Source organism: Pipistrellus kuhlii, unplaced genomic scaffold, assembly GCF_014108245.1.
Source record: "Pipistrellus kuhlii isolate mPipKuh1 unplaced genomic scaffold, mPipKuh1.p scaffold_m20_p_8, whole genome shotgun sequence".
Taxonomy (NCBI): domain Eukaryota; kingdom Metazoa; phylum Chordata; class Mammalia; order Chiroptera; family Vespertilionidae; genus Pipistrellus; species Pipistrellus kuhlii.
In genome coordinates this window covers 60,138,383-60,163,704 of record NW_023425584.1, presented here as the reverse complement: position 1 = coordinate 60,163,704, position 25,322 = coordinate 60,138,383, and the positions used below count along the sequence as shown (strand labels likewise).

The 25,322-nt window shown below is 34.2% G+C and overlaps 1 protein-coding gene across 3 annotated transcripts in view; it reads left to right on the top strand.

The window, feature by feature from the left end:
- The window catches only part of SPOCK3 (SPARC (osteonectin), cwcv and kazal like domains proteoglycan 3), a 307,350-nt gene that overhangs the window by 196,715 nt on the left and 85,313 nt on the right, over positions 1-25,322 (top strand). The window lies entirely within an intron of this gene.

Here is a 25,322-nt window from a genome sequence, read left to right as displayed (position 1 = left end):
TGCTTTCAGAAATATTGGGAACTATGTTTCTTAGCTACTGAAATGGGCTGAAATACATAAAGATCTGTTTATAATGTGGTGGTTAAGGCTCTTGACTCCCGGCTGGTATAGGAATAAAATAGCAGGCAGGCCAAGGAATTAAATGAGATTATTTGAATAAAAGAAATGTAAGGATTATGACAGTCCAATATTTTTTTAATGCATATTCTTTTCCAGACAGGGAAGCATGTGTGCATGCATTTTTCTGTTTCAAACCTCAAATATTAACAAAAGATTTGCATGTCAACCTCTGACACAGTTGAAACAAATGTTCTGAAATGGGATTACAGAAATGATTTCCTAATTCTACAAATTTCCTAAAAATCACTGAATGGTACAATTAAATTAATGAATTTTAAGGTATGTGTATTATACTTCAATAAAAGAGTTTTATTCAATAAAAGTAAAACAGAGAATATTTTAAAATAACATTTAAGCAGCAAAAATAGGACCCAAAATTAAATATAGTGCTGCTGAATATTAACTGGTAAAGCTGTTATGGTATTTTTTTTTTTGGGGGGGGGGGGGGGGGTTAATCAGTAATCAGTAATCTTGTAATTGGTATAGTAATACATTATATACTTTGATCCAATAATCTCATTTCTAATAATGTTTCCTAAGGAAAATAAGTCAAAAGAGGCAAAGCAACATGCAGAACTTTGCTTACAACAGCAGTTTTCCCCTGATGGTAGGATTACAAATGAATAAAGATAAATATTCAGTAAGGTATGCAATATTTGTACTGTAGAGTTTTGTGCAACATAATCACTTCGAGATTTTAGAAAATGGATGCAGTAGTGGAAAAGGTGGTAAAATGAGTATATTTGACTATGCAAATATATTCATGGAATATAAATTGAATATTAAAAAGATACTCAAAATTATTGGGGTCAGGCTATTGATTTTCTCATTTATATAATTGAGATATAATTTCTATTAAAATGCAAGTAATAGGTAGTGAAAATATTTGCTTTATATAATGAATGATAAATTATCATTTCAAATCTGCAAATAAGTTAATATTAGGAAGTAAAAGAGTACTTTTAATTTTGTAAGGAATTTGCTCATTATGGTAGATTATCAAATATAATATTCAATGATATTTTTAAGTACACTTTGTATATTCATATATCCTTAATGATCACAGATTAATAAAATTGTTATACACTTTAAATGAAAATACCTTGGGGGATTTTTTCAAAGATGATGTTGATTGTTTTGTGATAAACATTTGTACTTGTTTATTCAACAACTGGTGTCCATCTATTCTGGGCAGGCAATGCCATAGGTGATACACTCTCAAGGAGATACTTGTGAACACAACAGGCACCTTTCCTCTCCATGTGGCACTGACATTAGAGTATAGGAAGAAAAGTGTAATCATTTAATCATGTAACATAGAAAAAGTGAGAGAATATTTTGCAAATATCGAAATGCTATAAAAAATGGAGAGCAAGGTAAGAGGACTCCAGCATGGTCAGATTGCAGCACTGAGGAAGATGGTCAAGGGAACTTCATTGTGAAGATGGTTTTTAAGCAAAGATTTGATGTATTGAGGGAGATGACCAGATTGCTGTCTATTGAAGAGTGTTTTAAACAGGCAGAAAAGCTAGAGCAAAGGGCTAACAGCAGCACATATTAAAAGAAACATGCTAGTGATAACCGGAATGGAGAGCCAAGGATTTTCTCCCTGGATCTTGCCTCCAGATGCCAAAAACTGAGCTCCATGGACCAGAAGATTTAAGCAAACTTGTGGAAAATTTATTACAAGCAAATTCAGACCTCCCACATGGGGAAGGGGAGCACAATAACGAGCTGCCCGTTAAAGGCTTGTAGCCCAGGAGTATATATTTGCTTCTATATCTACCTGTGGAATCACCTGATTGATTCTCTCAATTTTTCTTGCCCAACAATGGTCCTGAACTTTGCCTATTTCTATCTGTTCTCTCTCTCTTCCTATTCTGAACTTTTCCTGTTTCTGTGTGTTCGTATACCTTGTTGCTGCAGGCCCTTTCTTGTTTCCCCATACCTCCCGCTTTGAGTCCAAAAGCATTTTATTATTTCTGCTTGTTTGGTTTCTGCGATTAGCCTTGCTCAAACTGCCACGTCTGCCCCTGCCTGTGTTCCACCTGCCTTTGTTTCCCACTGGACCCCTGCCTAATCTGCCTGCCTTTCATGTTAACCCTCTCGCTAGCATGCTCTGGAACTTCAAGGACGCCCACCAGTGTGGCTGGTGCAGAGTGAGCCTGGGAAACCCAACTGGATAAGCTCAGAAAACTAAGCAAGGGTCTGGTTAGGTAAGACCTTGTATGCTGTTGCACCCTGAATGAAATAGGGAGTAGTAGGGGAATGAACAGAGAAATAATTGGCCTGTGTTATTTTTGAGATTATTCTGTCAACTACGTCAAGAATATATTGGCACGTTTGGAAACAGGGAAAAGGAGGTAGAAGATTAGAACAATCCTGGTATAAGTAGAAGCAGAGTCCTGTTAAGAAATTTTACAAAAATCCAAGCAAGGCTCCTATCACTGTGGTCAGCAAACTGCGGCTTGCGAGCCACACCCAGCTCTTTGGCCCCTTGAGAGTGGCTCTTCCACAAAATACCACGGCCTGGGCAAGTCTATTTTGAAAAAGTGGCATTAGAAAAAATTTAAGTTTAAAAATTTTGGCTCTCAAAAGAAATTTCAATCATTGTACTGATGATATTCGGCTCTGTTGACTAATGAGTTTGCAGACCACTGTCCTGTCAGCATGATACCAGTGAAAATGGGAAGGACTGAATAAAATTTGGATGTGTGTTGAGGCACATGCAACAGGATTTACAAACAGGCTGAATGTGTTGTGTGAGATGATGCTGAGTTTGGGCTGAAGCACCTTGAGATGTCCTCACTAGAGATGAGAAGGCTGTAGGAGGAGCAATAGTGGGAGGAAGGACAGAATTCAGTTTTGAACATGCCGAGTTTAAGATCCCTATTTGTTATCCTAGTAAGCATTTAGTTATATGAATCTGAAGTTCAGGGTAGAGGTGTAGGCTAAAGATAAATTTGTCAGGTCTCAGCAGATAAATGGTTCTTTAGTCACGGAACTGAGTGAGATCACCTCTGAGTGAGTGAAACAGAGTTTCAAGGAAGGAGCCTGGGGCAAACTCAGCATTTGAAAAGTATTAGAGAGAGAGGAGACACTATAAAAGGAGACTGAGATGGAGAATAAGTAAGGTAGAAAGAGAAGATAAATAGGACTGCAGTTTTGGAAGCCAAGACAAGTGATTGCAGCCAGGTTAAGGGAACGGTGACAAGCCATATCTGGGACAGTGTTTGAATCCTTTATTTTAAAATGATAATAAGTACATTTTATATTCAGAATATAACCCACATTTGGTAGTTGTCAGAACAAGACACAAGAAATTAGAGTATATGTTAATACTCTGAAATATTTAAAAATATTTAACATAAGAATAAAAGAAACACTTGGTATACATTTGACTTAACTTTGATAAGTATTTTTTCCCTACTTCAATCTATTTTTACCAAACTATCAAAAATTGATAGATAATGTGGGGCTGATTTTAGCCTAATATTTCTATTATTTCATGTGTCTTCTTTTTGTCAAATTTTAATACAGTCTTTACTAAATAATAGCATTAAGATCCAATATAACCTGACCTTGAATTCTTATAAGTCTCTTTCTAGCTTATCCTATGCATAGAGATTTACTTCCCAAAATATGTCTCTATGACCAATGGATATAAGTGACTATAAATCACTTCCTTATTTCAGATATTAATGCCATGGCCTTGAATGGCAAACTTTAAAGAAAATTAAAGTAGCATTTTGAAAAGGCTTTGTTAACACAAATACACAAACTATTTAAATTGAATGCAATCAATGTTTTCTTTTTTCATATGGAAAAAAATTAGAATATGTTCATATATTTTCTTCCAAGCTAACTGATAAAAACAGCTTCCACATGTCATAATTTTACATAATGACGAATCTAAAATGGCTCAAAATTGCAACAAATAACTTTCATTAAGCCATGAATATTGAATAGCAATTATTGCTTAATAGGCTTTTTATAAGACACTATTTACAGTACAGCTGGTAAGTTGCTATAAATTCTGCTTGAATGTATCATGCAAATATCAACACCTGTGATACTTTTAGAGTGTTAAGTCAAATTCATTTGGGTATTCTTAGTCTAATCTTTTCTGCTCCATAGCTTTTGAGAATTTTTTTTTCTGCTTATTGACATTCTTTTTAACATTTTGCCTTAAAAGAATAGTGTCAATTTATTGTGTAAAAAGTATATAATTTTCTGTGGATGTTGGGGGTTGTTTTGAGGTAAAAGGTTTCCCAATATTTCTAGTCTGGCCAGTGTGGTTCAGTAGTTGAGTGTTGATCTATGAACCAGGAGGTCATGGTTCAATTCCCAATCAGGGCACATGCCTAGGTTGTGGACTCCATCCCTAATATGGGACTGCCAGGCAGCCAATCAATGATTCTCTCTCATCATTGACATTTCTATCTCTCTCTTCCTCTCCCTTCCTCTTTGAGATCAATAAAAATATTAAGAAAAATATTTTTAAGAGATCATATCCCACTTTGCCACCCCTAACTGCCATCCCCTACAGAGTTGATTCCCTTCAATTGCCCTCCCTTGCAGACCTGTTCCCTTCCAACTGCCATTTCCTGCTGGCCATCTTGTGTTCACATAGGGGCAGGATCTTTGACCACATGGGGCAGCCATATTGTGAGTTGGAGTGATGGTCAACCTGCATATTACTCTTCTATTAGATAGGATAGAGGCCTGGTGCACAGGTAGGGGCCAGCTCATTTGCCCTGAAGGGTGTCCAGGATCAGGGTGGGGGTTCCCTCGGGGCATGGAGCAGCCTGAGCGAGGGGCCCATGGTGGTTTGCAGGCTGGTCACACCCCTCAGGGAACCAAGTGGAAGCCCTGCTGTCTGGGATATATTTACTTTCTACAATTGAAACTTTGTAGCCTGGAGCAGAACCAAGCCTCCTGCTCACCCCTTGCAGGCAGCCATTTCTGTTTGGATTTGTTTACTTTCTATAATTCAAACTTTGTAGCCTTGAGTAGAAGTTTAGGCCAACAAGGGCAGGCTGAAATCTTGGCTTTCTCCATTGCCAGGGAAATGCCTCCCTCCTGCTCTCTGTGGTTATAGCCATTTTGGTTGGGTTTATTTGCATACTTGCTCTGATTGGCTAGTGGGCATGGGTGTGGCCTGTGGAGCAGAGTGATGGTTAATTTGCATATTACTCTTTTATTAGGTAGGGTAATGATCAAGACTATGGTTTTGAGCTATTTTTAATAGTATTAAAGGGGTCAAATAAAAATAATTTAGAAGTCAGTCATCATTTATTGAGTTCCTAATATATAAACACAGTTAAATCTGTTAGTGGGAATTATATAACCTTAAAATGTATTTATTACAAAGGAAGAAAAGTTGAAAAATAACATTCTAAGTATTCAATTCAAGAAGTTAGAAGAATTAAAAATTAAAATTAAGAAAATAGAAGAAAGGAAATAATGAATATAAGGCAGGTCATTATTGAAATACTAGTAGCCAATAGCTCACCAGTAGCATGCTGCCACCTTCCAGTAGCTCTCTGCCTGCTGCCCCACCCTTCTATAGATTCCTCCATCCCCCCTCTTTCAAACCTCCTCATAACTTGCTGCCCTGCCCGCTTCTGTAGCTCTCCAACACCCTCTTGTAGCTCGCTGCCCTACTCTCCTGCTGATCTGTAGTCTGGTCGTTACATGGTTGTTACATGATTTATAGGATAAATCAAATATGTAATAGAGAACATCAACTAAACTAAAACTAGTTCTTTTGGGGAAAACTAATAAGAAAGACTATCCCTAGCAAGAATGATCAAAACAAAAGAGAGAAGATATTTCTCCAATATCAAACATAGAAAAGAGAAACATCACTAGAGAATCTATAGACATTAAAAAGATCATAAGAACTTATTAACTATATTAATAAATATTACACTTGATCAAATGTAAAAATTTTTACAAAAAGTCAATTTCTACAAAAGCAAGTCAGAACAAAATAGAAAATCTGAAATATTTAGCAATTAGAGAAACATTTTAAAAACTTTATCTCTAGGTTGAGGTGTTTTCATCATGAATTATTTTATATATTTAAAGAAGGAAACAAATATTGTACAAACACTTCATGATGATAAAATTGAATTTTGTGCAAATTAATTGTGATTAATTGCAATATCAAAAGCTGACAAGAACTTAAAAAAATTCAGGCTAATATTGCGTATGAATATGCATGCAACATTCTTAACAAAAAAATATCATATTCAATCCTACATAAAAGAGTCATACATAATAGAATCAGAGGCATGGAACAGACTGACAAATCTCAGAGGGAAGGTTGGAGGGGGGTGTTAGAAAGAGATTAACCAAAGCTCTTACATGCATATATGGATTACCTATGGACATAGACAATAGGCTGGTTGAAGGCCTGGTGTGGGATGGCAACCGGGAAATAGGGGGGCAACCGTAATACTCTCAACAATGAAGTTTTTTGGTTTTTTTTTTAAAAAGGAGGAAACAAAAAGAGGCTTTATATCACAACTCAGTATTTATTCTAGGAAAACAAGCAAGATCAACTAATTAATGTAATAAAGAAAATAAAAGTTAAACCTTATGATCCTCTCATAGAGATGGAAAAAAGTATTTGTTAAAATTCAATATCCATTCAGGAGAAAAAAAAATTTACTATACTGTGAATGAAAGGAAATTCCCTTAATCTAAATTTTTCAATCTCAGTCTTCTTATATGAATTCAATTAAGTTTTGTCCCATCCTTTTAGTAACTAATAATGATTTATTTTATTTTATTATATACCACATCTACCCTGTCAAAAAATCCTTTAGGTCTACCTTCAAAATTTATTAGAATGCAACTGCTTCTCCACATCCCCATTGCTGGAACTTTTGTTCAGGCTACCATCAAGTCATTTCTGCATTAGTGGAATTGCTTCCTTAACTACCTAGTTTCCTCTTATACCCTTGTCTTATTTCAATCTGCTCTCTAGGCAGCTGAAAGATGACCCCTTTTAACTGCTTAGACTAATTCTTATGTTCAATCTTGCTAATGGGCCTGCTTATCATCCAGGATAAAAGTGAAAATCTTTTCAGAAGTTGGTATGACCTTATCAACTTTGGATTCTTGGATTTTACTCTACTTGCAAGTTACAGGTTAGCCTTCCATTGTTTCATGGATGTGGCAGAAGACGGGAATCCTGGGTTAGGGATGTAGCATTTTATTGCTCACAGTAAAAACAGTAGCCAGAGCTTCATATTTCTGTTGGATTCTCCTATCCATGATCCTGTTATGGATACCAGCTCATGCGGTGGGCTACAATACAGGAGAACATTGAGCTTATGCTCTCATGACTTTTAGGAAGAGGAAGAAAGCCTTCTCTTTGTCTAAGGGGAGACATTGCCTCATATCTCACGTTTACTTGCTGAAAATTGATCAGGGTCAGGATCTATTTTTGGCATATCCAGCATGAACATCTGATCAATACCCATGGTAGATTGCATCTTCCAAGAAGCCTACACATGTGCTTTTCTTATGCTCTTGGTATTCATTGCTTATATAGCTTTAGACTACCCTATTTGCTTATCCTCAAATAGGTCAAGCTCCCTTCCCATCACCACTTTAAAACAAAAAAATAAACTCGGGATGACTTTACTTGAAGTTTCCTCTTCTTGGAATTTTCATACCTGACTCCTTCACCTATTTCAATTTTATTTTCTCAAATATTAACATTTTAGTTTTTAGCCTCCAATTTAAAATCGCAACACAATCACCTTTCTTTATTTTTCTTCAGAGTCCTCATTACCATTTAAACTGCCTTTGGGAGGGCACTAAAGTAAGGCAGTAAGCATTTTGCCTTGAATTTGGAAATTCAAACTATAGAAAGTTATTCTATAGCAATAATCAGAATAGACTCATACATGCACCACAAATAATATTTATCACAATATTGTTTTATGTAGCAGTAAATTATTATAACAAATACATGTATATAAAGAATAGTTTAATACAAATACATCAGACATGAAGTATCTTTGAGTGCTGATGTTATGTGTGACTTTTATTTCATGTATGTGTTTCCCTACCATCAGGGTATTCCATACTGTTTTCTGTTTATTTCCTTTTCTTCCAAGTTTTCCTTCACATTAATTTTATATTGTTCATATTTCCCCTATATTTTTTATGCACAACTAAGAATTATGAGGAGTTTGAAATTTCATCCTCATTGTAAGCAGACAAATTACCCTGTGCCGGTTATATGGGTTCTAGTAAAAGACACCAGACTCTTGTGGCAGAGACAGAGAATGTGACAGCCATAGGGCATCAGCATACCTGCTGATACTTCCTGCTCTCAGTCCCATGGGGACAACATGGGGCGGGGCAGCTGGATACCTGCCCACACTGTGTGCTGCATTATATGAGGTAAATTTGAAGTTTAGGTCACCCAAGAGTTTTCTAATGAGTAGTAAGTCTTCCTTCATTTCACTGGTTATCTTTATGATTCTGGACAGTGAATAAATTTGCTTTTATTTCCATAGCAAGATAAATCTCCATGTTCCATGGAGTTTATAATTCACCTTGAAAAGATTGTTTAGAAAAAATGGGCCATTGGTGCCATGTGTGTAACAAGTGCAGAAATGGGGGGAGTCCCACATGGAGAATTGGTCCCTTAACATGCCTTACATTGTTGGTAATAATAATAATAATAATAATAATAATAATAATAATAATGCCCTAGTCACTTTGGCTCAGTGAATAGAGCATTGACCTGTGAACTGAAGGGTCCTGGGTTCAATTTAGGTCAAGGGCACATTCCTTGGTTGCAAACTTGATCCCTGGATCTGGTCAGGGCGTGTGTGGGAGGCAACCAATGGATGTGTCTCTCTCAACATCAATGTTTCTCTCTCTCTGTCTCTCCCCGTGCCTTCCACTCTTTTTAAAAAAAATCACTGGAAAAATATCCTCTGGTGAGTATTAACAAAAATAATGATAACAATAATAACAACAATGATGATAATACACTTTTCTATTGGGAATGATAAATGAGATTTACTGAGAGATCAAGTGAGAGATAAACATACCTAGCATCCTGCAATCAGGGAGCAGTTCTCTGTGGAAGTGACTCTAGACCTGAGATCTAAAGCGTTGGTGGGAGATTTATAAAAAGACATTTCTACAAACATGCTAGACAGGGGGCTAAGTGGTGGGTAAGCCCTGCCCTGTGAGAAAGAAAGCACAGGAAAGAACTGAATGAAAGCACATCTGCTGGGGCACCAGGAGCCACGAAGAGCCATGGGATGGGCGCTTGGAGAGGTTGGAGAGGCAGATGTTGCTGTACCTTCCAGGTCCAGGAAAGGCCTTTATTGTTTATCCAAAGAGCAGAAGGAAAGTATCACAAGTTGTGCTTCTTGTTTTTGGGTTTTTTGGGTATTTTTTTTTTTGTTTGGTCATTTTATTGTTTTAGCAATTACATTTTTATTTTGAAAATCTCTTCTGAACTCAGTGTGAGAAAAGATTCAGAGACCCCATTAATGTTATTAGTAATGTCACAATTTTAATATTGTAGTAATAAGGTTTGTTCATATCTGAAATTAGAGTAAAATTTGGCACTCCCATTTACGTTTTCCTCCCAAAGAATAGCTTGTTAATAAGGCAAACAGAAAGATTTTTCCATGTTAGCAATGAGATAGTTCTTAATATCATATTGATTAATATATTGTACATAGATAAAAGGCAGATTGTATCAACTCATATATATCTTAGTCTAATTCCATTCATCCAGCCATACTTCTATACTGGTAAATAAAATAGACTATTTCCTCATGTAATTAAATTAAGCAATTATTTTTTTTTTTAATTTTACCTAGATTTTATCTCAATGAGGAATTAGTTAATATCCGTTTAAATTGACATTTTAGCAACAAACATTTCCCAGCATTTTATTTTACATATAAACCATGAAACCACTTCAGGAGAGTTCATTGGTGGATTGGGTTTCCTGAAAGAAACACCAGTTTAAAACAAGGCTCATTTAAAAATAGAATGACTAGCCGAAACCGGTTTGGCTCAGTGGTAGAGCATCTGTCTGTGGACTGAGGGGTCCCAGGTTCGATTCCAGTCAGGGGCATGTACCATGGTTGCGGGTACATCTCCAATAGGGGGTGTGCAAGAGGCAGCTGGTTGATGTTTCTCTCTCATAGCTGTTTCTAGCTCACTATCTCTCTCCCTTCCTCTAAAAAAATAGAATGACTTTTTCAATTTATATTGACTTAATTATCATATTGTTGTTTATATAGTTTTGACATTACCAGAATTAGTTGGAATTTGACTGAAAAGTCTGACCTTATATGAGGAATACCTGTTTTGTAGGAAGAAGGCCTTTAAAAATGTGATGTGACTGAAGATTAATAGTGAAGAGCACTCAGTTTAGGAATTTTCTTGATAAAAGAAATTAAATATCTCTTGCTATTACTATCAAAAATATAACTTATTAATAACTAATAGAACACCTTTATATAAATATTTTTACATAAATTTTGGACTTATTAAAGTTAATGTTAAATAATGCAACAAACTAAATATATTTTTTGCTAATTTTGTGCTTCTGGGATATATGTATAACCTGGGATATATGTATAATGGTAATAAATATGAAATGTGAGTTTCTGTCACTACTTAGGAAATATCACAGTTCCTATTATTATACTCGAAATCTCTGTATCCATGCACTATTATTTTTTTATCCATGCACTTTTAATGTGTAAATGTATAGAAGTGTTTGGAAAGAAAGAAAGACCTAAAAGTTTATACCAGGAAGATCCAGTAATAATGTAGAAAGTAGATCAAACTCCCAATAATTTTCTGAGTAAGGCCTATTGAGAACCTGATACTAACGGTAGTTCCTCCTGCTCTTTAAAGGAGCTTAAAATTTTAATATTCTCACCTATAGCATATTCAGTATCAGAAACTATACTACACATGGCTAACTTAAGAGAAATGAATTTTTCAGTGCAAATAAGCACAAATCAATGAGTTAGTGTTTTAAACAATGAAACTAGCTGGTTATAAAGAAGAGATGCTAATTATTGCCAGTTATTCATGATTTAAAAAAAATAAATATTTCTTGGGCATTTATACACATATATTAAAGAATATTTTAGTCACTGGGGATATAGAATTGAATAAATATGCAGAAATATCTGCTCTGAGAGAGTTTATATTCTGTTGGGGGTAGATTGATGATAAACAAAATTAAAATCTAGAGGATGGATATTAGATATCAAGTAAGTGGATGCAATATAAGTTGCCTTTAATTTACAACAATGAATTGTTTTAAAATGATATTCCTATTTCAGTGCTAAAGGAAATGAAAACATTTTATTGCCACTATCATGACAAAGCTAGAGTAATGTTTGTACTTGTGGCTCATGTGAATATTGGAAAACTGTGTGTGTTATATGGGTGAGAGTATCTGCCCACAAACACACACACACACACACACAAAAAAAAAAAATCGTAGAGGAAGACATTAATAGAATCCTTAAAACAGCCCATTTACTCTCTTTGGCAAGGGACAGGTGAACATATGTATATCCTTTTAGTCACAAATCTAATAGAGTTTGTATTCTATATTTAAAACCGTTTTTAAAAGCGATCTTAACAGAAATTTTATTGAACATAGTATTCGGGAGCAAATATAAATTGATCTCATGGAACCATATCTTGGAGAGTGTGTGTTAACATTCTTGTCTATACTTCATCTTATGATCACTTGACAGGAAATGCAAATGTTTTCCGTAAGTCCCTTGTGTGTTAATCTTATGCCTGACTTTTCATAATGCAGTATTATTTTTAGTGCTTTCTCTTTGAGTTATCTTCTCTTATGGAAGGCTGCCTTTTTTTTTTCTTTTTCTTTTTTTTTTATGGGGTGGGCTGTCAATTGAATGTGGTTGTCATTGTCCATTTTTACAAGGAGAGAATAGTAAACAGGATTTATGTCAATTTTGAAGAATAGCCCCTTTCTACATATGAAACACTTGTTACTTATGATAGACTAAAATACTACTAAAATCAAAGATGATAAAACCTACACAAATATAACAAGAACAGTAAGTGAGGAATGTTGACAGCTTTTATATGTGTAAACTTCTGTTTCTTTGTTTTATGACTCAATTTTAACTATTATCCCCATTACCCCACTATTTAAAGAAATAGTGTATGATATTCCTAATTATATTAAATGTACCTTATTTTTTAAATGCAGTCATGCTTCTAGCAAAAAAAACAAAACAAACAAAAAAAAAAACCACCACACAATATATATATTTCTAAGGAAATTTACTCAAGCATCTAGTAGTATAAGAGGATTAAATTTTAAAACTATAGAATTCAGGAATAAGAGAGCTAGCAATTTCCTAAAAAGTGTCCAAAAATAGTATAACTATAACTTTATATTATGGTCCATATTTGTCATTTAAATATATTACTGTGACATTGTTTAAATGAAAAATTACTAACAGACTGAGTAAAAATCATTACATTTTGCTACTATTTTTCACTCTGTCTATTATTGATGTACATCTTATATACATCTTATATACTTATATTTGATGTACATCTTATATACTTATATGAAATCATTTTGAAAATTATGTTATTACATAGGCAAAGATGAATAATTCAAGCTGGATGTGGTATAGGTATCAACTAGGAGGAAAAGACAATAGCTGTGGAATACCTCGTTTTTTTAATTAACAAGGAAACTAGTAGAAACCTTACTGTTTTATACAAATGAAGCTCTACATGCTATTATATTAGCAAGCAAGCATGAAACAGATATTTTAGAAATAGAAGTTCTTCATTTTATGGAAAAAACTGCACAAAATGTTTGCTAATATGATGTTTACCAAGGTTTACAACCTCACTATATGGATATTTAAATTACTAAAATATATTTGGTCCTTCAGATGATCCTACTGAAGCCTTCTAGGGAAGATTTCTGATCTTTGCTCGGGGGCAGGTGGGGAAATAGAAGCAATGTAGCGATGTTGGTCAGTGGCCTCTGTGTATCTTCAATGTGTACACATTAGGAAAGAAACAATTCACAGTATTCATCTCCCAAAGCACTTTGGCATCGCTGGGAATAAAATGAAGAATTAGAATCTGCATGGATATCAGGTTGCTCATGCATGCACTGGGAAGAATTAGGAAAGTAATTTCAAGCTAGAACTCTCAGAGCCCCAACCCATCAATTCAAAACACAACAATCCTACAAATTTGTTTCTAACATAAAGTAATATTATTTCTTAATTTAAGAAAACATTTATCAGGATAAAGACAAACCAAACATTATTGGCATAAGTGAATCGTTAACAGAGTTTTTAAGTTCTACTCTTCTGTGGTATAAACCTTAAGTAGAAGGTAACTCAAGTGTTCTTTAGCATTTTTCCTTCATAATGATCAACTTCCTTGTTTATTCATAACTCTTTAAAACTTTATTTTGGAATTATTGTTTCAAGTTGTGTTCAACATAAGGAGAAAAATGGAAATGGAAGAAATACAAATTAACACTAGAAGAAAGTAAAACCAAAATTATAAAGAAAAATGTTCATTTTTATTGATAATAGCAACAACCTATGATACAATAATTCTATAGCATTTCTATTGATACATTAAGAATATTTTCTAAGACCAAAAGGTTATTTACCATACAAATGCTACTAGAAAGAATGGTTCATTGGAAATTTTAGTAGTGAAATATTTATTGGACATAAATATGATTCCTTTTATACAAATAATTTAAGTTCACAGACATCAGTTTATTTTGTGACATAGCAATCTCCTTCAGAATTTTTCTACCTGCTGCTGTGAAGGCCTTGGAGTCTATGGAGTTATTGCAAGGCATTGATCTACATCATGAAATAGTTGCATCATTTTTTCAGAAATGTTATGAGTAAAAAACAAGTTGCTTGCTGTCATTATGTAATTTATGAATGAACAAAAGAAAAATATGACTCCTATCAAATGGAAGTCCGAGGAGGGTGTTTTGTTTTAGTTTGAAATCTATGGGATATGTTGACTTGTTAAGATGCAAAGTGCTATTACAGAAGAAAGTCTTTGTTATTTTCCTGTATTATATCTGTACATAATGAAAAGGACATTGTCTAAGAAGCTTTTCTGCTGAGGTGCAGTGATGAAATATTATATCTGTTGGATCTTTCTTTCGGAAACAGCCATAGACTACCTTCCACCTCTTTTCTTTTTTTAAATAAATTTTTTGATTTTTTACAGAGCGGAAGGGAGAGAGATAGAGAGCTAGAAATGTCGATGAGAGAGAAACATCGACCAGCTGCCCCTTGCACACCTCTACAGGGGATGTGCCCGCAACCAACATACATGCCCCTGACCAGAATCGAACCTGGGACCTTTCAGTCCAAAGACCAACGCTCTACCACTGAGCCAAATCAGTTTCGGCCCTTCCACTTCTTTTAAGGGTTCTCAGCAGTATAACACTTGAAATGAAATTATTCTAAATTTTTCTTTATCATTTGATCAACATATTGAACCTAGAGATGGACTCAGAGCTTAAAGGCAAAATCAATATTGAGGACAAACAGGAGATTCTTGACAAGTGTAATGAAGTAATCAGGCTGTAGAGAACCAGGCTGTAGAGAGAGTAGAATTTGAACCTTGGCAGAAAGACCTGAATGAAGCCTGTGATCCTGTCATTTCCAAGCTATCCCAAGGGGAATGTGTGGACCTTCCTGGTGGTGGAGTCCTCTCCCGGGAGTGCCTCCTTTGGGCTCCCCACTGAAGAGGGTGTTCCCAAAAACAAAACAAAACATCGAACAACACAAATTTGTAGCAAATCCCATGGCATTTTAAACACCAAGCTGGGCATTCTTAATACTTGGATGTGGAGCACATGTAAAGGAAATAAAGAATATGGACAATGTGCATAGGGGAAGGGAAGAACATGGCATAAGTATGATATTTAAGTGAAAATGCAATGTTTTAATAAAGCAATATTTAAAATTGGGAAAGTAATTGTACATCTATGTTTATTGGGCTCTTGTCCCTCTAAGTATAATGCAGAGAGTATATTTTAAGTGTTTGAGATAATAGTCCATTATTTATTAAATTTCTAAAATAGAATGGGAGGATTTTTTTTTTAATTTTTTTTTTGGTCTGAAACATATATACCTAGATTAACTTTCTCTTCATCACATATAGGGGAAGAGATTAAGGATTTTAGAGAAAGGGCAAAAGTTAAAATATCTCTTACCAGCAGTTGGGTTGCATTGAGATGGAGGCAACATTTTAAAGTTCTGTTAAAGACAATAGTCTGAAAACTTAAGTTCAAACAGCTCTCACACCTTTTCACAAAGATATTTCAAATGAGATCTGGAGAGTGTAGCTTGAAACAAATGCCGAAGGTGACAACTTTCTATTAAAAGATGTCTAACTTTCCTCCTGGCCTTTGGAAAATGGAAGTTCTGCAGATGCAGCCATGTATGCTGTGTGGCTCTTAGTATGCTGACAGGAGCCTAAGAACCCACAGGGTTTTCATGGTTGCTGAATATAAAACTCAATGAATAATTCATAAACTGCATTTTAATTTTTTTCTCCTGTTCTATAGTTAGTAAAGATCCACCAATTACCCAACATCTGCATTTCATCCCAATCTAAGGTTTTGTAAAATTTAGCTTCACCAAAAAGATTATGATAACAGAATGTATTGTCTCTTGATGACAATGATAACGATGCTATTCAAACAATAATTTCCCACCCCAAATTTCCCTAAGCTTTGTGAAAAAGAATGTCTACTAATCATTCATTCAACTGGTTATCTAAATGTAAGTGTGTAACTTTGAGAAGAAGAATATAATTTGATTTCTAAGTAAGATATAGACATATTTGCATAATTGTTTAAAGTGAGTTGTAAAAAAAAATTAATGTGATTTCTTTTAGTTATATTAAAATAGAACCGATTTTGTAACTCTTTCATCTAGCACATTAGGAAATTCACAAGCATGACATTAACTTTAATGTATTTTTGTTCTGAATTATGTATCTGTTTTCTTTATTTCTTCATACTTTCAAGTCCAAGATTAAGTTTCTATGCTTGGGGAACCTCGAAAAGTTAATAAGTACTTTTAAAATATAAATTATCCTTGGAATACTTGAATTAATTTCTGGTTTGAAACCAAGAGGGCTGGGAATTACTTTCTACACTTTCATTTTTCAACCATGTTCAAATGAGTTGTATCTTAGATATTAAAATGTCCAGACTGCTTCAAATATCTGTATTATGAATGATAATATGTTATAGTAAGTTTACCCCCAAATTTCAGTGGTGTGACACAATATTAACTTACTATACATCCATTAAATCAAGAAGGGTAGTCCTGGGTGAGTGGAGGGTCTCTTCTTTTCGTTGATATAAGGGCAGGATTCTTACTATAAGTATGCTTGAAGTATGCTAAGAAGAGTTCCCTTCTTTACAAATGTCATAGTAGTAGGTAAACATAGAGCTATACATCCCCTGAAGTTTATGGGGGCAGAATTATGATTCCCTGTTGTTGGGAAGTGATTAAAGGAACTCAGGACTACACATATTTCTCACCAAAGGATACATGTGCAAAAGGGGGAAAATGTAAATAAATTAATACTTATGCTGAATCTTCAGCATAAAACATGCCCATCTGCCATGCTAAAACCCAGTAGACACCCTTTATTTAAACTTAAATGTCTTTGCCTACTTAATGTTACAAATCGAAATAATCCAAGGTCAAATTTTATCAAACCAATGTAAATGAAACCAACAAACAAAACCAAGTGTACGCAGCTTCCAAGACATAACACAAAGTGAGTAGACAAATGTTATTATTTACCTAAGATCTGCAGCCAAGGTCCAGAAGTTGAGGTTACCCGTATGAGTCTCCCTTCAATATAGAAAGACAGTGGCAGCTCCCAGGAGAGCTTCTGCCAGGCCAGTTTAACTTCGCCTCGTGATCCCTCCCCTAGGAGCTCACTAACCTTTTATTCAGCCCAGCAATCCCACTCACCAGGCTTTGGTCAGTGAAAGAAGAGTAAACATGGTAAATCATTCACCATCTTTCTATTTCTTGCAGGCAGTGTAATGGGGGAGTTGGGAAATGCATAGTGATCTTCATCCATATGTTTTATGGCCTCCAAATGGTGAGGAGGAAAAACAAACTGTCAGAAGGGCAAGAGAGATAGAAGTATTTTTAAGGGAAATTAGCATGAGATTATAGATTAATTAGATTTTATTTTTTTGAAAGTCAAGTGAGAAAGAACAAAAATGTAGTAAGTTGGCAGTATTTTTAAGAGTTAAAATAATTGTTGAAAAGAAGCCTATGTAAATCACTCTTCCCCATACAGTTGTAAAAAGCCAAATTGCTCATTTCCCGATGCTTGCTTGCTTCCCACATGAGTAATAGAGAACATGTTGCAGATTCTGAAATATGAGATTGAAAGAGTCTTTGATAAACTGAAGCTACTGAAGAAAATAATGTAAAATGCTTTGTCATGCTTCTTTATGTTATAGCATAATATAATTTGTGAGGAAAAATAAGACTCTTGTCTAATTTATTTTTGGAATTTAAAAAAATGTATTGAGGTGACATTGGTCAACATGTTCATATAGGTTTCAAATGTGGTAAATCTATTTAAATTCAAATTGGCTAACTTTTAATGTGGAAAATCATAATGACTTTTAAGGATTTAATTTAGAGATTATTTATAAAAAGTTTATTCAGTAAGAAAATAATGCGATACAGTTTCTACTTCTTAAAAGGTCACATAGCAAAGAAAATAGGAACCATCCTTAGTACTTCAAGCAGGGACTCCATCCCTCCAGCGTTTCTTTCTTCCTCCCTTTCACTCTCTCTCTCTCTCTCTCTCCATTCTTTTATCCATTTAGTGCTATTTATTGAGTACGTACTTTGTGCCAAGGTCAAGGAAATATGCTGGAGTAAAAATTATGAGTTGTGATTAAAAGGTGAAAAGCTATTCATGGAAAGGGAAGACCACGTGTAAAGTTTGGGAGAAGATTGATCAGCAAAGTATAAAAACAGAACATTTGCTGGCAATGTAGATAAAGCATATGGACTCACTTTGTGAAATAAATTCTTGGTATAATGCAATGGCTTCTCTCCTGTACACTCTGGATGCCATGGAGACTGAATTTATCCTGTCCCATGACACAGTCCATTCATCTACTATCCTTTTCAGTTTGTCCCAATGACCACTGTCCCTAAATGCAAAGGAACAATGGGAAGTAAACCCCATTATCTGTGTCATCTGTTTTTCTACTAATTACATTGAGGGTCAGATGAGGCATGTTGATATGACCGTTATTTTTATTGTTTATCCACCAAAAAAAAAATGTTAACTTGATTGCTTTCCAGTCTTTTCAGTTGTAGCATTCAATTTCTCTAAAAAGTAGTAAAGCGAAAATGCTTCTTTAATCTACTGAGACATAGGTAAGACAAAAGTACATTGATTGAGAAGCCCCAGACTCTATCTCCACTCACAGAAGAATCAGTTAGGTATGTCCAGCTATGGTTCCATGGTTAGGATGAAGTATGCACTTGCACAGGAGCACAGCCTTCTAGCTGAAGGACGATACTCTAAAGTCCCAAGATATAGTCATGGAACATTTGTCCTTTAGATGTAAAAGGATTGATGGGAGTAATCACATGGCAAAATACACTGTGACTTCATACATAGTGTAGATGTATACATAGGGTTCATTAAGACATCCCTCCAAACCAGGGACACTGTTACTGAACCCTTTTGTTGTGGAAAGGTAAAATGTCTGTTTTCCTAAGTAGCTTCCCTGTTGTAAGCTAAATGTTGGCCTTAAAGATATATCTGCTTTTTAATTGCTATAATCTGTGCATAGTATCTTATTAGTCAAAAGAAGATTTATCTTATATGGTGAGAATTGTGATTAAGTTAAAGATCTTGAGAGGGAGAGGTTTCCTTGGGTTATTAGAGTGGGCCCTAAATGCAATCACAATGTATCTATATAAGAGGGACACAGATATTTTGACAAAAACACAAGGAGGGGAAGGGGGTGGGAATAGAAAGCAGAGAAAGATGCAACCACAAGCCAAGGAATGCTGACAGCCACCAGAAAACCTAGAACTCCTTGAGAGAGTCTGATGAAACTGCTATTGGATTTTCAGCCTTCCTAACTCTAAGAAATTAAGCTTCTGTTGTTTTAAGCCAGAAAGTTTAGGTAGTTTGTTATAGGTAATATAGGAAACCAAAACAATTTACTCCATTTCTGCATGCACCACCTAACTAAAGGTAAATCAGGAATGTGTCAGAATGTTTGACGTGGTGATTCTAGAAAATACTTTTGTTAAATGTATGTCCAATCCCATGTAATTAATATGAGCTCTGTTGCTGGCCACCTGCTTTCTACTTATCTGTGATTTGAGAGACTCTAAAGAGGTTAGAGGTATTTTTAGGCTACAGAAAGTAGGCCTTTGCTTAAAGTGACTCCATTGTCTTCCAAACTTGAAATCCAGGAGAAATTGCAGAAGTAGGGAAGAAGTGGGTATTTGGGCCAGTCATGTCTCCTAATGGAGCAACTGTCATGGGAGCAAAACAGAGACTCAGAATTCGGGGAGCATGAGTATAGGTTCAAAAAAAGATAACCATATTGGCTGTTAAAATAGAATTGATAAGTAATGCTTGAAGGGAGTATGTGTGACACAAACTTGTAGAAAAAAATTTTCTTGGGAGATCAGAAAAAAATTTAGAAATGACATCAAAGGTGGAACCTCAAAGATGAATATAAATTGGCCAAACAAGCTCAATGTGTTTTTATTACTTCCTGAACCACTGGAAAACCTCACTCCAAGCCAGGCTTATTTTTTTTTTTTGTTCCCAAACTAATTCTAATATCCATGAATTCAATGACTCTATTCACGTGTTACCTCCAGATTCTAAAATAATTCCTGAACACATTGCCGAGTATATTCATGAATAAATATATGAACAATATTTAGAAGGGAACATGGGTACTATTTGTAGGTTAGAAGATAAAAAGTTATTGGATGAGCTAGTGATAGTACCTAATTCATTTCCTAGAACATGCTAGGTAAATTATAGCTATAACTATAAGTAACAATATATTATATCAATAGATAAAAATAATACAAGTATTTTAAAAAGCCTCTCTGATAACTTTTTATATATGCTACCAGTTACCAAAATAGAACTTCTTAAAGACTGTTTCCTTGTCTGGCAAATCTTACTTTATTCCTGATTTCACCAGAAGGCATCAATACATACTTTCAGGACAATGTTTAAAATGATTAAAATCTGGTTAAGAGGGGGGAAAAAAACTTAAGACATCTGAATTTTACTAATTAACTTGAAAAATATTGTGAAAGCTCATGTATAGAGAAGATTTTGTACTCTTCGTCTTTTCTTGACATCTATAAATCAGACTCAAGCAAAATGTGCCAGCTTTCTTTATCCTCTCTAATTTCTATAACTTTCCTTTTCCCATGAAGCAGTAGCAATGACTTCCATGAAGGAGGAGGCCAGTAGCAATAACTTCCATGAAGATAAGACATGGAGAAAAAGTTATCTTTCCCTTCCCTGAGTTTGGGATGACCTTTAAGGATTGTTTCCTTAAATAAATTGTGATATTTAATGGTTGAATGCTTCTGATAATGCTTTCAAGTCTATTTATTGAGTAGTAGTGAAAATATTTGCTTCTGCTTAGAAAAACAAACAAATCAAATGAATGTTTCATAATCAAGACATATTTTTTATATATTAAAACTATTTTGAATAATAAGTCTTTTCTCGTGTCTTTTGGTAAAAGTTGCTTTGCTTCAGTGTCATTTTCTTTCAGGTAGATTATTTTTCCTTTTAAGCTGCATATCTGTAACTGTTATTTTTTAAATGTGAACACATTTTTTTTTTCAAATATAGAATCTCCTTGACCTTTAAGAATCACACATTTTTGTGAACTCAAATTTTAGTCATTCTTTGCTCAGGGCTGACATTATAGAACTGTTTAAGGTTAAAGTAACTTCACAGTTAATGGTTGAAAGTTTGCTTTATCTGTGAACATAAATAATTGAAAATTTCCAGATTTTTATTTTGAATATACAATGTCATACAATGTAGACTTAGCAATCATATTAATATGCTCAGATCTGGAGTGAAATATACCTGTCAACAATAGAATTAATTCACATATTCCTCTGTACTGATTTTCTAAATCAGAATCACATATATGGTATTGTACTACTTATTACACCATGTAAATTTCAGGTTTAATTAGCCAGGTATGGTCTCTAGGCAACATTTATTGGTGGTAGTGAAGCTGCTTTAAATAAAATTTGAATCAGCTATGCTGTCATTTTTTCACTTGTTAATTTAATTTGTTAGGAATAGATTTCAAAGATACATTTTATTAATCATTCCTAACACTGTAACTTATTTTCTTCTATCGTATTTTAAAATATGTCTATAAGTGGGCTTTTATGATAAATCTTTTTTTGTAAAATATACAGAGCAAGTAGATTCTCTATTCATATTGCAGAATAAGCTGTGCTAGCTCATTTTTATGTATTTAATGTTATTGTCTAGTATGACTTAAGATTTCCTTTTTATTTTTTTTAATTTCTTAATTCATTAAGGTGTTACATGTGTCCTTATTCCCCCATGACTGCCCTTATCCCCCCACACACACACTTATGCCCTCACCCCCCTGTTGTCTGTGTCCATTGGTTAGGCTTATATACATGCATACAAGTCCTTTGGTTGATCTCTCCTTATGGTATCTCTTTTACTTAAAATTAAAATCAATAGGTCATCTATTTTATTTCATTGGTCAAATTACTGTCATACCAAGTAGTGAAACCATATAAAGCATACTGTGGTCACTATCATTTTAATAAGTTCTGTTAAATAGATCATGTTTAATAGAGCATGCTAAGTTTATTTTAATTTTATTGCTCCAAAAGATAATTTAGTGCACTTGTACTATTTTTTTTCCTAAGGCCCCTGATGAAAAAGTATGGGCAGCCTTATTTCTTGAAGAGTTGTGGCCCATAGGGAAGAAATCATGACTTAGTAGCTGTGTCTCAAGGAAGAATTTCTCCACAACTCAGGCAGAACTTAAACAAAAACAAAAACAACAGCAAGAAATATGACTACTTAAAGGAATTAAAATATTAGATGTATTGAGAAGTCAAGAAATATTTCAGGTTGTCTTTAGTTAAGATTTTCACAGAATATTTCTATTCTTTTGAATGCTGTTTTTATCAGACTACAATCAAATTCTTCTGTTGAAGCAAAGTCATTAAGAATTACTTTAATATAGGCACATGGAGAGAGAAGCAAATACACCTACAAAATTAGGAATTAGGTACTTATGTCTCCCTTGCAAGATAAATACATAAGAAATAAGTTGGTATTTTATTTGGTTTATATATTTATGGCCTAAAGAATGAATGGGTATAGTATGTGATATCAGACCCAGGAACTGCAAGATTTTAGAAGAAATAAGTAATATGAAATAATTATCTTTATGATTTATTGACAATGTCCCTTGATATAATAGAAGTATTATTTGATTATTATGTATGCTTTTTGTGGAAAGCATGCCTCTTTAAACATAACCTTTTTTTATCTTCCCTCTTCCATTAGTTATCATAAGATAGAGCTCCCTCCTTATCTTTTACTTGCCACCTTGAGTTAGCTGAGTTTTGCAACTTCAGCATTCCTAACAATCTCTTGCCTCGCTTGACATCATCCTGCACACCATAATGAAATATTTGTTTCACCTGATAACAGTGATTCAAGTTCTAAAATTATAATATATAGCCAATATACAGTGTCTGTGCTTCTAATTTTTGTTGAGTGTCTCCATATTAGCAGTTTTATTAAGAATTTATAAACTCATGCAATTCTAAGGATCAAATGATCCATACTAATGAAGCTTAGCATTGTATAAATGAAGAAATTAAGACCTAGGGAGGTTTCTGACTTGCCACGACTAATAAATAACATGCTCACATATAAAACTTAAATCAAATTGGAATGAGATTTTTTTCCTGCTAATCATTTTGTTAACATCGTTTATGGTCTCCCCAAAATCAAAGTTCATCCTAACATGTGGAAATCATGTTCAAATTATATTTTTAAATTGCACAACATGATTAACTAAACATAAAACCAAGTATCATACTTGATTTAACAGATGTAGCTGTAATTAAATTGTAACTATTAGAAAATTAAGAGACTGATGTTCTTTCCTCCATGACTGGTGCTGGAGATTCATACTGAGACCAGAATTAAGGGAAAGCAGGAAGACAAGAAGATAGCTCAGGGAACAAGAAAATGGTATGACTCAACTGCCTCAAAACAAGTCCTGCAAAGAAGCACTAGTAACAGTATAAATTCATCTTTGTTAGTTTAGTTTTCAGCTATTAGAAATATAATTACATGTATATTGGTGTGAAGCTACTTAGTGCCTTGAATGGCAGAATATAGTATATGTGTATATAATAAATATCATAGATAGATATAGATATGTATTACAAAGCAAAAAAATGTATATACATCCAGTTCTGAATAAGTACCTTCTATTGCTTAGAATCCTGAACTTGGTAATAATTACACCTGATGTATTTGAAAGCAGATAATTTGCATAATTTTATGCCTTGTTTTGATTACGGAAAGTGAAAGAAAAATACAAGAAGGATATTTTATTTTTTATTTCTTTCTACTCCATTTCTGCAATTTATAGGTTTTGAAGTGGTATAGAATACTGCTTCAAGTTTTCCAGTCATTGTTTTAATTTCCATTAGAATTTTGTACCAATAATTAATGAGTAATGGTTACTTTTTCCCTTGTATCTCTTTACAATGTGGACTCTGGCCACACAAGATTTTAAAGTGGTCTTTTGGCAGAATTTGCAAAATTGAAATTAAGAAAATGTATTTGGAATTAGGATAGGTTTTATGAAAATCTTGAGAGAGACAAGCAATGGGAGGCAGGGAGGAGGGGGAAGAGAAAATAATAGACATTAAAACATATTTTAATTGATTTTCAGAGAGAGAGGAAAAGGGAGAGGGAGAGAAAGAGAAACATTGATGTGAGAAGGTAACATCGATCTGCTGCCTCCTGTTATGCCTCTCGGCTCCACACCAGAGCCTGCAACTCTGGCATGTGCCCTGACCAGGAATCAAATGGGCAGCACTTTGGTGCATGGGATGGTGCCCAACCAATGAGCCACATTGGCCAGGGCAATAAGCATTTTTAAATTTGAAGTATATAGTTTGAACTTCTTTTCCTATAATGAAGATCCTTAATATATTTCTTAATAGTCTTGGGATTGCTTTTTTGTGTGTTTAACTTATTAAATGAAAATAAAACTTAAAGCAAAAAGAAAAGAAAGCAAATGTGTCTAGTAAATCATCTTTTCCTTTCGTGATATAGAAAGGATAGTGCACTCTATAAACAACTTTAATGAATAAGTACTGATTTACTAGAGTATTTCTAAATATTCTTAGTTTTAGGCCCTTTACTAACCAGCTCTATGTAAATTATGCACACGTTACAGACAGAGCAATAATGCAGTTTAATCAAAGTGGAAAAAACAATAAATGTAAGGGAAGATAGCTTGAAGAGTATGGCTTTTCCCTAGTCATTCTAGATCAAAGGCTAATGGATCTATTTGGAAGCATCTCTACACAATAAAAAGAGGACTGGCTATCACTAAAGCTACTAATTTGGCTTTCTAAATATTGGTTTCTGTAAAGGTATGGTGCTGGATAGCTTTGTCCTCTAAAGTAAATTGCTTCTCTTTTCAGGCACATTGAGTTCCAGTGGATTAGTGTCTGTTTTCTGAGACTGTTCCTGACAAAATACTAGGGTGGCTGTTAGGGAGTCTCAGTTGTATGAGTCCTTTATTGCTGAGCAATTTTTGTTTCTCGGTCTACGAAAAATTTATCGAAGTATAAATTAAAACAAATTATCCATATAATGAAATATAACTAGTCCGTATGTAATTAGCAGAATATTTTAAGGAATATATTCTTATTTTATTGTAAGGATCCCTTGATATATGAAACAAAAGATTATAATGAAGGACACTGTACAGGTGAATAAGTGGAAATGGAGAAAAATAGTTT